This window comes from Pinus tabuliformis, chromosome 6 (genome assembly GCF_031772625.1).
Source record: "Pinus tabuliformis cultivar Carrire ecotype Pingquan chromosome 6, CPIR1, whole genome shotgun sequence".
Lineage (NCBI taxonomy): Eukaryota > Viridiplantae > Streptophyta > Pinopsida > Pinales > Pinaceae > Pinus > Pinus tabuliformis.
The window spans coordinates 1,967,842,772-1,967,856,862 of NC_142292.1; positions in this window are offsets into that span (position 1 = coordinate 1,967,842,772).

Here is a 14,091-nt window from a genome sequence, read left to right on the forward strand (position 1 = left end):
CCTTACCACTCTCCCAAGCTTCAAGAGGAACACCTTCAGTCTTGCTTCAAGAAAGGATCAACCAACTGATGAGGCTGGAGGAATTAAGAGATAAAGCCAGAATTAAATTCAAAAACCACCAAATGATTGTAAAAATATGGTTTGATCATCATCTGGGAGGAGATAAAGATTTCCAAATAGGAGAGCTAGTCCTGAATGGGACAAGTTAAATGAGCCAAAAGGTAAACACATGAAATTCCAACACTTATGGTTGGGCCCATTCCAAGTTGTGGAAAAAATTGGTCAAGGAACTTACAGATTGAAAACTTTATAGGGAGAAACTGAAAAACTCCCTGTTAATGGCCAGTATCTTAAGAGATACTTCTAGTAGCCACCACATGGTGGTTACCTCCTTAGTAGGTTAGAATTCATTTTAGTTTTGTTATTTGTTTAGTTGCATTTTTGTCTTTTTCTTTTGTTCCCTGAAAATTTTATCTTCCTTCTATTTTGAATTGCAGTCTGTTTCAGTCAGCTGATTTCGGTCCTTCAATCTTGTTCTACCTTTCAGATTTGCCCTCATTTACCACTTTCAGCCTTTCCCTTCTTCATTAACCTACTGATGATTCTATTGTTCCTAAATCCATCATTACCCTGCAAATCAAATAAACTTTCTATCGACCCATGAGAACTTGAAAATTAGCTGTAGAATTCAAACCAAGCCATTCATCGACATCTATTGAGAACTGGGTAAGATCTGTTGATAACTTGGATATCTGGAGCATGTAGGGGCATATTTATAAAACAAGAATGTGTAATTACTGGTGGACTGGCATGGAGGGATGTTGCATTTTGAATAAATCCCACTCATACCTATCCTATACTTAGTTGTAAGGTTTGCAGTCATTCTCCATTAGTTCCATCCACCACACTAAGTTTCTCAATACCTGTCATCTACAAGTAAAACTCCTTTCATGGGCTAAACTCACTGTCATGTACCTATGGCAAATCCAATTGTGCTCTAGCCCTTGTGCCTCAAACTGGAAGGACTTATTTAAAAGGAAAATGAAATGTCAGGTCCTTGTGCCAACCTGGAAGGACAAGTTGTTTGGGAAGCTGGTTAGAGTAGGGACTATTGTTGGGCTCAGAGTACCGGTTGATACAGCAAGCCCAACCTTACTTAAGCGGTTTAAAAATATGGCAAGATCCATGACTGCGCCCCATTCAATCATATGAAAGTATAGCACTGAAATTTCTATATAAAGTGCAGATAAACATATCTACATCAAGTTTTATGAGCAATAAAGAGTTGAGGTACACACCTAAACAGGTATTGACAGACCAGTAATGGCCCCGAAAGGATCTTGAAAGTAGAAAACAGGTAAAGGAAGGTCAATAAACCCCATAATATGACCATTGGAGAATGCCTGTCAAAACCTTATCAGTGAGAAGAAGCTATTTGTCTTTATCCCGCATGAAACAATTAATGTTGAAGTGGAACCCATGCCTGTTCATCTATACTGTTTGCATTTCCAGTTTATCTTAACACCTTGATGTTTTATAAATCCAAGGTTTATTTGGAAACAGAGACCCACAACCACCACCCTATTAAAATTTTCCCTAGTAGCAATTTTGAATGGGTCCCCTAGAGGTTGATCTTGCACTCCTCTGAATGATCTGTTTTATCCCAAGGATTTTAACTCTTTGCCAAGCCAAATCTTCAATGTCTAAATGGTTAAGGCCCCCTTAATAAATCTTTGCTTCATAGTTCATTCGTAACCCAGCCTAGCCCTTGATTCAGTCCCTTCATCAGGCATTTCAATCCTCATAAGTATTTATGGTACATTTATGCCCGCACATATAATCGCCCCTACCTTTACTATGGCCATTCGTGCACTTAACATGCAAAACCTTCTATCGCATCTTTATCCCCCTTTTAACTCTTCACAAAGGAAATGCTTCACAAACACATTTAACATACCCGTTTATCACTTATCGCACGTCGCCTTGATCAAGGGCAAAGGCTTATTTATCATGAATAATTGCGATGCGATTAAGTCCTCAATTGCATCGTATATCGCAATCGACAAGACCCAAGGGTTATCCATAACGCAACCATAATGCACCAGATCCGTCGGGGTCATTAACCATAGCGTATATAATTTCGGGTCCTAAACCCCCACCGCATAATGCATATCAGCGGAGCCCGGGATCATATACAAAATGCAATGTGATATGGCGGACCCGCCGCATTATTAAATACAAACTATATATATATATATAGATATATATATATATATATATATATATATATCGGGTCTGGCCGAATCGCATATCATATATATATATATATATATATATATATATATATATATATATATATATATATCGGGTCTGGCCGAATCGCATATCACAATCGGTGGGGTCCTAGGCCTGCGCACATTGCAATATGCGATTTGGCGGACCCGCTGATCTTATTAAACAAAATATATATGTTATTGGCTCCACCTCCCCCATCGCTAAATCACTATCAGCGAGGTCTAGCGCTTATGCATAAGGTCCAATTCGATTTAGCGGACCTGCCGATAACTATGCATCTGGGCTTATAAATTTTGAAATCCGGCCTTGTGGTCAAATGCGGTCTTTTCCGTGTATTCCTATGTATTCAATAAAATTCCATAATCGTGATTTTCAAAGGGAAAGCCCATTAAATGGATGTGATGCGATATGGCAGACCCGATAGGGTATAGGCTCCCACCTATAGCATTTCAAGTCCGGGTTTTGCTTTCCACTATGTGTTTTGTGAGGATTTCCGATGTAAATTGGATTTACATTCACGGGACTTAATCAGTGCATAAATTTAAAAGAAGGGGGAATTATTTCACATTCGATGATATAAACACAAGATTCATTTTTTGCAGGCATGTTTACCATATTTTGCACAGTCATAGCTGATATAAATTATTTTTGCAAGCAAATCCGAGCACACCCGGTAACGGATAAATGTGAGTTATGTTAAGATGACACCTCTGCTCCACTGGTGTCAATATTGCAAAACACACTCTGCGAAAGGGCAGACGAACTGCCTTAGAGCATGATGGAAGCAGTCCTTCAGTTCAATGGAAGCATTCATGACTACACCAATCCATCAAGATGTCATCACTGCCAGATACATCATAAAGCATGCCAGATGTGGGATGAGGAGTGTAGCATCTTTGGTTTCCTTCGGGAAATGACATAGAATGATATCCATTCCACACAAGTGCAAAGAAATGATATGCAGTCCTTCTCTGTTCCCAAAGGCATCCATTCGTTCCCCCAGGAAGTAGAACACTCCACCAAAAGTGACCTCATCTTGGCAGGAATTTCACCAACCATTCTCATCTGTATATGCTGATCTGTGTAATGAAAAGAGGGGAAATGAAAAGTCATGGAAGACGGAGGGTCATTTAGGACTGCATAAGTAGTACCTTTGGATAGGAGAGAGGGGCTTTTGGGGTTAGGAGATGGACAGCTTTGATTATTGTGAATAAAGAGAGACTGTTTAGCTCAATAAGGAACCTGTGTTTTAGATTTATTTTCCTCTTTTATCATGTGTTTTGATTAGAATGTTTTCGCTAGTATAAATGCAAATGTATATTTTTTTTGTGCATATTGATGACTTTCAGTTCATGGTTATGCCTGGTTATTTGAATATGATTCAATATCAGGGTTAAATCATGAAAGTTTGTTGACTCAAAACTCTGTTGGACATCAGTTGTAAGCTTCTCTTCCATAAAATGGAATGTGTATTCCTGTATGAATGATTGGATTGTAATTAAGTATTAATGTAGCCTTGTTCTTGCATGAACCAGTAATTAATTCATTTAGACTCGGATTCATATATGATGTTTAACCTCTCTTTGTCAAGCTCCTGCAGGATAGATTAGGATAATTAGGACTAGATTATAGTAGTTAGAAGTAGTGTAGATAGGATTTAATACACAGTGGTTAATTGTTTTAATTGGTTGATTTAATTGAAGTCTTCTTCCCAAAAGCAATCTTTCAACACCCATTACAGTTCACGGGTCCCTTAAAACCCGTTGGAACTAGCCATCCCAAATGAAAGCAGGCCTAATTTGGGTATGTGATTGGGTTAGTTCCCCTTTGTTGGTATAGCGAAAATTCGCCATATCAACAGAGCCCAAGAGGTTGGAGCCCAGAAAAGACAATTTTGGTTCCTTGGAGGATAGGGTTAGAGATCTAGAGGATCGTAGTCCTCAAGAAACCAGGTCGGAGCTTGAACCAGATATAGGGTTGGAGCCCTTGAGGTTGGTGCCTCAAAAATGAAAAGGTTGGAGCCTTGGAATTCCAATTCAGTGCTTGGCAAATACAGGTTGGAGCCCTTGAGGTTGGTGCCTCAAAATTGAAAAGGTTGGAGCCTTGGAATTCCAAGTCAGTGTTTGGCAAATACAAGTTGGAGCCTGGGAGATTGAAGATCGGTGTCTTCATATAGGGTTGGAACCCTACATATATTGTACTTGATTTATTGTAAAGAATAAATTAATAAAAGCATTTATTCTTATTGTTCATTTTTTTTTCTAAATATAAGTGATCTTAACGAGTGAAAATAACAATTGAAAAGAAATATTGATGAACCCCCCCATCTCAGTATTTCCAACAATTGGTTTCATATCCAGTACCTTCACTCAAAGCCTAATAGCTTGAAGGTTAATCCTTAGAACACAAACGGAAAATCCAAGGAAGAAATCCTCCAATCCTCCTAAAGGTGTCTCTTCCTCAAACATGAAAACTGAAGACAATCAAATTGAGAAAGTTCTAGTGTTCAATGAAAACTTTGATGTATGGAAGGTAATAATGAGAAATTTCTTAATGCCTCAAGGTGTTGGAGTATGGGAAACGGTGATTACTAATAGCACGATGGACGGTGAATCCAAGGAGTACAATACAAGAGCAATGAAGACAATTTTGAATGGGCTACCAAATTCTATAAAGGATAATTTGGAAAAATGTTCCTCAGCAAAAGATATATGGGACAAACTTCATGAACTTCACTCAAAAGGAGAATTGACCACGACCTCTAGTCAAGAAGATGATGGAAAGAAATAAGGAAATCCAAAACCCAGCAAGGAAGCTTAAAATTGTAATGATGAAATCAAGGCCAAAGAATGCCTAGAAGAAGAAGAAAGCAAAGAATACTTTGAAGAAGATCTCCTGACTAAACTTATAGTTGCCATGGAAGAGATTAATATTTTGAAAAATGAAAATGAGGAACTTAAGAAGAAAGCGCAAGATGGTGACCAGGACAAGACAAGGAAGGAAGTTGACCTTTTCAATATTCAAGTACAAGAAAGAGTTGAGGAGATCACCAAAATTAAGGAGGAATTTCATCATAACAAAAGAAATCATCATGAAGAAGTCATATCCATGAAAAATCAACTGGATAAGGCAAAGAAAAGGGAATAAACTTTGTCAAGCAACCTTGAACAAAGACTCGGGAACTTGAACAAACTTGAAGCAGAGATTGGTCAATACAAGGAAGAGGTCTCCACTCTTAGATATCAACTATAAGAAGTAAGGAATCAAGCACAAGGAGCTGAGAAGGTGGTGGAAGCTTTGGCATACATAGAAGGACAAGTTAATGAAGCAGAAAAGGAGAGAAACACCATGATGTGCCAACTGGAAGAAAAGGATGATGGAATCACCAAGTTAATATTAGAAATCACTTCTCTTAAGTCCCAATCATGTGAAGCAACCAATTGAAGGAAGAAATGGAGATCATTCTATCAAAGAGGATGAATAATGCAATAAAATGAAGAAAGAAATTGTCTTTCTTAAAAAGGAAGTTGACTTGCTGAGTAAGAACTTGAAAAGTTATTAAACCCTAGATGACATCCTAAGTCATCAAAGTTTCCCCTTGATAAATCAGGTCTTGGCTATGCAAGTGAATCCTCAAGCAAGAATGATAATGCTTCAAACAACAAGGACGTGAGGAAGCCAGAAAGAAATGTTGATGCTCCCAATTCCAGCAAAGGAAAGGAGAAGAGTCAAGAAAACTATGGAATAAATCCTACTCCAAGGAGACTTCCAGATGGTGTCAAGAATACAAAAGGCAATTAGTATCATCAAAGAATCCAAAGGAAAAAATACTTCAAAAGTACATCAAGGAAATATTCATCTCTGAGGTACTAAAGTATATTTCTTGGTTATTGCTATTCTTGTACAAATTTTGGGCACATTGCAAAACATTGTAGGGTATATCACAAAGACAAATCTAATGGTCCCCATCAATATCGTAGAAGCAATTTTGCAAGAAGAAGTCATGATTACACATTCATAAAAAATATGGAGAGCTTCAATTTCCATAACATTGGACATATGGCACGTGGTTGTAACTTGAATTGGGTCCCTACACAAGCTAGAATCATGATAACCAAGCCAGAAAAGAAAGTTACTCAAATATGGAGAAAGAAGCAAATTGGATCTGAAAGTTTCTTGGACAATGTTGTTGATTTGATGAAGACATCAAGATGTGATGTCCCAAATGTTTGATGATGAGACTCTGCCAAAAGGGAGACCATGCATATAGTTAGGGGGAGCTTGGGATAATTCTTGCATAAGATATCTGTGAAAGGGCCCTATGAAATCCTTGATGAGTCACAAATGGACAATCATCCTTTGATATATTATATCTTAGGAGAAACTCCATTGAAGAACATGATCCCTTACTCATTTGATGGACTATTGTTGAATATTTCTTCCATTTGATCACCAAGCAAGTAATATTTCTTGAGGTGGAGGATTTTTTGCAGATAGGGGGAGTTGGTTCATCACATGTAGACACATCTATCATAGACTTCATTTCTATAAGGAATAGAATCATGACAGGGGGAGTATTATACCTATGAATAACTATTATTGATGAAGAGAAGCAGTTTAATGGGGGGAGAACTTGGGCACCCCGTTTTCCATTGATGTCAAAGGTGGGGGAAATGTTGGAAGGGAAAGAATATTTCCATCAATGACAAAGGGGGAGACTATTGGTCAAGGTTGTCATTGATGTCAATATGGCATTGTTGTAGGTGGAAAATATTCTTGTGATATATGACTTAAACCCTTTCATGATTTTTCCCTAACTACATGACAAAACCCTATGTACATTTATGACCTAGATTGATGATGCATGATCTAAACGCCCATAATACTCTATAAGATTCCTTAGCCCTAACACATTGATGCAAGTCCTAATACTTATGATTCCATTAAGATACATGAATGGAATACTATGTGTATGAATCCCTAATCACGAGGAAGAAGCCCTTGCCCTAATGTCGATGAAAAGCCTTATATCATTAATGATGAAGCCTTAAATGAAGATGCCCATGAATACTTCTTGAAAAGGAACCCTAGTATTGTTGATGCCAATGATACCTTTAAAGAATCCCTAATCCTAATCAAATTTATCGTCTAATTCTATAAATAAGGAGTCCTAAACATTGGATGCCTAAAACTAAAATCCTAATGGATGCCATAAATAAAATAAAAATGGCAGTATCACAAAAATAATTCTATTGGTGGTAAAATGACCCTATTTAAGTATGGGATTGGCATAGGAGTGTAGAGGAATTTTTCCTTTTTCTAACGATCTATTACATGCCCCCAAACTCCTCACTGTTGAAGAGAAATAAATTTTTGAAATCAGCATAAGTCAAAAATTGTCAAACTGTCCAAGCCGACTTGAGTAGGCTCATAACCCTTGGCAAAAAGATGTGACCCTTAAGAATATGGAAAAACCGCTATAAATATAAACCTAAATTCGTCCATTCAAGCTCAGATTTTTCGATGGAGACAAGACAAGAGGTAGAGAAGCAGTTGCACCCTAGAAAAGCAAGGAAGACAAGTTTGTGGAATTAATCTTGGGTTAAATAGTCTCCCACAAGTTCGAGCTAGGTGCATAGAAGTTGTCATAGTTTTTGTGGTCAAATTTTGTCGTAGTTTCTATGGTCAAAGCTGTCGTAGATTCCATCGTCGAAGCTTTCGTAGTTAACGTGATTGAAGCTCTCGTAGTTGTCGTGGTCAAAGTTGTCATAGTTGTCATGGTCGCAGCTACCTTAGTTGTCGTGGTTGAAGCTACCATGGTCGAATTTTCCATAGTTGACATGGTCAAATTTGTCGCAGTTATCGTAGTTGAAGCGGCCATAGTTGTTGTGGTCAAAGTTGTCACAGCTGTCGTAGTTGTCGCGGTTGAAGCTACCGTGGTTGAAGCTGTCATAGTTGTCGTGGTTGAAGTTGTCATAGTTGTTGTGGTCGAAGTGTTGATTTATTGGGATTGGAAAAATAGAGCTTGTTGAAGTCTTCTCTTGAGAACATAATAGGGTAAAGCTGGAGAAATTTATGAAGCAAAATATTGAAGATTTGTGGAGATCATTGAAGACCATGATGCATTGAAGCCATAATGAGGTAACATTGGAGATTTTGTTTGGGTGACATGAAGAGAAGTGGTGATACCTTCTAAGAAGACAAGGTTGTAATTGATGACGTGACATGGAGACTAGGGGAAGGCATAGATGAAGATTGACAAGGCTTGTTAAAGAAGACATTGGGAGCTGTGAAGTATAACCAAAAAAATCTTGATGAAGTAAAGTAAGGGTTGGAGCCCAAGAGGTTGGAGCCTCAAAAAGACAAGTTTGGTACCTTAGATGATAGGGTTGGAGTCCTTAAGAAACCAGGTCGAAGCCTAAACCAAATATAGGGTTGGAGTCCTTAAGGTTTGTGCCTCAAAATTGACAAGGTTGGAGCCTTGGAAATCCAAGTTAGTGCTTGGCAAATATAGGTTGGAGCCTAGGACTTTGAAGATCGGTGTTTTCATCTAGGGTTGGAGCCCTACATATATTGTATTTGATTTTTTGTAAAGAATAAATTAATAAAAACATTTATTATTGTTATTCATTTTGTGTTCTAAATATAAGTGATCGTAACTGGTAAAAATTAAAATTGAAAAGAAATATTGATTCACCCCCCTTCTCAGTATTTCCAACAGTTTCAGGTAAATGAATATTGGAACGAGACCTCCCATTCCTGGCCTTAGATCCTCTTTCCATGGATCTCTCCCTTGAGATGTGGAACTAATCCTTCTTTTCATGGATTTTCAACTCCCTCTCCTTGCCTATAAATGAATTTCCCACCTTCCACTAATGGTTGGTTGTTGGTTGGTGGTGTTAGGGTCCTATAAATTTTATAGGATGAGTTATTGTTTTACCTGATTATTTGGCTTTGAGAGATGTAAATAATATTTCATCCTGCAAATTATTTCCAAGAACAAAATAGAAAAATAAAAATAAAACCTTTGAAAAAATAATAAATTATGATTGCAAGTCAAAATATAGCATTAAAGGTTAATTAAAGTATGCTTAAATTAATTAAGCGCATCATTTAATTGCAATTAGCATAAGTTGTAATAAATTTATGGTTGGATGCGACACTTTTTTTGTTTGTAATAACTGGTTTCCAAGAATAAACGACCATGATTCAACTCACCCGGATCAACAGCGAGTCATCAAATTCAGACCCCCCCAACCCCTCCAACAATTAACCACAAGGGGGGTCCAAAAAGTTGTTTCCCCTTTTCCCTCTTATGTGACATGGCCACCCCTCATGTGTTCCACACCCCAACCACACCTAAAACCATTTACCACTCCTACCCCCCTCCAAAACCCATCCATCTCCCACGAACGTCTATTTACCCTCGTCACGTCATTTCCCCGCCACATCTCTACTCCCGCACCACTCACTGCCTGCCACTTGGACTGTTGTCCCCACTCACCTCCACATCATTTCTCCATATCACCCTTGCAGACCCCACTTCCTTTCCACCAACCATGTGCCTCCACATCATCCCCCACCTCCATGTCACCTCTCGCCTCCACGTCATATGTATGTTTCATGGTCAATTAAAACTATGTTTTTTCTTATACAACACAGTAATTTAGAACATGTTTTACAACAACTGAGGATGAATTTTCAAAAACTAAAAGAGGATTTTTTTTATAACATCCTCATGTACAAAAACCTCTCTTGGGTTTCTAACATATATTATGGTTGGGATATTCGGATGAATCTTTGCAGACATATTTTCCCAAATTTTCCTGTTTTTAGCCAGTGTTTTCAAATGTGGTTTTCGAGCAAGTGAAAATGAATTTTCAAAAACTGAAAGAGGTTTTTTTTTCCAACAGAATCATTTACAAAACCCTCCCTCCATTTTCTAACATATAATATGGTTTTGGATATACAAATGGATCACAGGACCCTATTTTTCAAAATTTCAAGAGGAAAAAGCTCATGGACAGTTAGTGACTTGGATGCCACCTCATCAAATAAGAGTTGCAATCAAATTCTAATTTCTCTTCTTTATCACCAGAAACCCTCAAAGATAGTTCCATAACTCTTCAAATAGTTTTAGTTTCCTTTATTTGTGTTCTATTTTTACAATCAGTTTTTAGATATTTCTAATGAATCTTGATATTTTCTATCAAGATATTTTGTAATAAGTTTTATTAATACTTCATCATTTGAAGTAATAGATGTTGGGACTTGTACAGAAAAAGACTACCATTATTGTAAAGCTAATCATTGAGATTTAGTGACCATCTGCATTAATACAAGAAAGTTGTTTCAGGATTCCTGTGTCATATCTATGTGGTGAAGTGCTTCTTAATGTAATCAGTTTTCTTTGTTTCTCATATGTGTTTTCTAATCTGAATTAGTCAATAGAAATTTGAAGGGAAAAATTTGTTTAGATGTGCACTCTGATCCTGGTTATGAATAATTTCAATGTTTTATATTGAAGTTAAGCAATAGAATTCTTAATTGCTCTCTTCTTAATGGACACTTAATCATTTATTCCTTCTCCATCTCATAAACAACAAGGATTCAGTAGTATGCCTACCTTGCCCTATTGCACTTAAGCTTGATTATTTCTGCATTTGATCATCTTAAACCCTTCTGACTCCGTTGCCAATGGTCTTCCCTTGTTGTTCCAACCAAACCAATTTAAAAATCAAACTCTGAACTTTCATAACTAGCCTAATATCTCAATATAAACAAATCTAAATCAGAAAGAGAGATCCCTCTCTGAAGCTGGTAGGGTTAGATCCCAGCTTCCAAGAGAATTTGTTGTTACCTTTGTAATTATTTCACAATGTTATTAAATTACAGAGTGATAACAGGTGGGTTTCCATCCTAATGTTGAATTGTGCCCAATTGATGCCCATTTACAAAGGAGAAAGATGTTTGAAGGCTAAGGCTTGGACTTGGAATATCACTTGAAGGAGGCTTCCAACATCAAGGCTTCCTTGGTTGTAATGATCCCTTTTTCATCTATTAATAATACAATATATGTTTTCCTTCCATAAATGTGTCAATTATTTTCCATTTATTGTAATGCTCCTTGATCTATTACATAATTTGTATTAGAAAATGTTATGCTTCACATAATTTTGTTGTTTCCACTTGATCTTTATTGCAAGCACTCATCTACACTAGCGAAGAGGAGATCATGAACTTGGAAGCCAAAGAGTCAAGGTCGACATGAAGGGTATTAGAATCAAAGAGAGGTAGGAGATCTATCTTGCTTTGTATTTTCTAGTATGAATTAGGAAAGATTGCATGTAGTTGTCTTCTATAGTTTCTAGATCCTCCCATAGGACTAGAGGGATCATTTCTGTCCACAGAAAGTATTTCCTGCACAAAATTTATCCAAGTCACTGAATGCGTTTCATGAAGGTAGTTGTGGTTTTAGAATGGGTTGAGTGACTGCTACAAGAAAGAAACCAATCCTATAGCAAACTGCACAAACCCTACAGAACCAAAAGAAAGGAACTTTTTCAGCTCTAAAATGAAGATTTGGCCATCCTTAAGCATCAACAGGCCATCCTTGATATCTAAGGAAGCCACACCATCCTTGATAGGTAGTTGTAAGGTCACTAACCCACTCCAACAGCAGTAAACCAAATACTGGAAGAACCTGCATAAAAAATAAGACTTCATTAATCAAACACTTAATAGAGAATATCACTAAAATGTCTTGTTCAAATGAGGACCAATGCATGAAACAAGAGCATGGAAGATAGCACCTCTAGAGGCCAACAAATCAATCATTGGTTCAGCAGCAGCATGCATGCATCTACATCAGCTCAACATCATAGGTAGGATTAGGTATGACACTCCTCGCCTCTTCCCTTAAATGCATATTGGTTTAAAAAATGTCAATGAATGAGGAATAGGTTTTTATGGGTTGGAGGTGGCCAGTAAACTTGGCCACCCTAAAATAGTAAAAGTGTTGGGTCCCTATAATACTAGTGATTACCCCATTACTATTGTAGTTGTACCCCTTATTAATATTGTTGTGACCCTATTGTCCCCATATTATTATTATTGTGCCCCATAGAATCCCTCTATTGTTATTTTTGTGGCTTTATATTATTATTGTTAGGTCGGCTAGGTTATATTGTGACTCCTTAGACTCTTATATATAGAAAGGAGGTTTTGTCATTTGAATCATTGAAGAATTGTTCATTTATGTAATGTAAAGGAGGTTGCCCCCTCGAAGAGGCTGAATTCTAAGGCGTTGATCTATCTTTTCTATCTTTTTGTGAGCTGGTTTCATAACATTTGGGATCAGAGCTTTGGATTCTAGGGTTTCACTGCTCCAAACAGGTCATCATGGCATTTTCGCTATAACTTTTTTTCTGTGACATTTCAGAAGCTAAAAAAAAAACCCCATTTGAGAAGACATCTCGTTTAATCTCGGGTCTGAATTTAAGAGCTTTTTGCACTATATTTGTGGAGATATGATCTGAGGAAGTTGGTCTTTTGCAGACTCCTAAATTACATTCCAAACAGGTGACCTGGGGAAAATTGTCATAACTTTCTCTCTGAGCATCGGATTGAAATTTCGTAAGAATATACAAAAAGAGAACGGACTGTAGTTTCTTGTATATATTTTTCAGTGCCAAAGGTCAAAACAGTGGCTTGTGGCACGTCGTACAAGTTCGCTCTACTGAACTAGTCTATAATCAAGTCACTGTGGGAGATTTTGCATAACTCTTCCTTGAAGAATCCAATTTGGATCACACTGGTGGCATTGGAAAGAGGACACAGAGGGCTATTGCAGATCACAATTTCAGAACTGGATGATTCGAAAGTACAGAGATACATCAGAGGCAATATCGAGCTCCTACCAAGTGAAAAAAGGTGTGTAGATTTTTTTAAATTTTTGCTTAAGCTTGGTTTGAAAATTTATTTTGAAGGAATTCAAAGGGCTTAGTAGAGCATTATTATCGGTAACTGATGCCCCAAGGAAAGAAAATGCAAACACCTAGTAAGCAACCTGAAAGCTCTAGCATGACTCATGAAGAAGAGGAAGAAATGCTACATGATATATCAAAATTACAAGACCAGGTGCAACAAATGTCACTCTCACAAAATCTAATAGAAGCTAAGATAAAGGGCGTGGAAGCTAAGATGGATGATTTGAAGATAGATTTGAAGACAGATTTGAAGAGAAACATGGTAGATTTGAAGACAGATTTGACAAATTTTCTACAAGAAATACTTACTAATGGTGAAAAGGTAGTAAAGGAAACTCATGATGCGAACAAAAGAAATGTTAATCATGATTTCATAGACTCTAATGTGGGATCGACGACCCACCATATTCCAAAAATCGATATGAGGAAGTTTGATGGCAAGGATCCCGCAACATGGATATTACAGATGGAGCAATTTTTCGATCTCAATAATGTGAAAAACACACAAAAGGTACGTATTGCAACTTTATATTTGGAACCAAATCAGTTTGTATGGTATCAATGGCTTTGCTCTCGTAAACAAATTATCACTTGGGCAATTTTTACGGAAGAATTGACAGCACATTATGAGGATACAAAAAGCAACACTTTTTTTAGCCAATTGATAAGTCTCAAACAAAAGGTTTCAATAATGGAGCACATTGAGGAGTTCCAAATATTGAACATAAGGGTAAAAGATATTCCAGAGGAGCATAGGATTGATGTGTTCATAGGGACTTTAAAGGATAATATTCAACATGATGTTCAC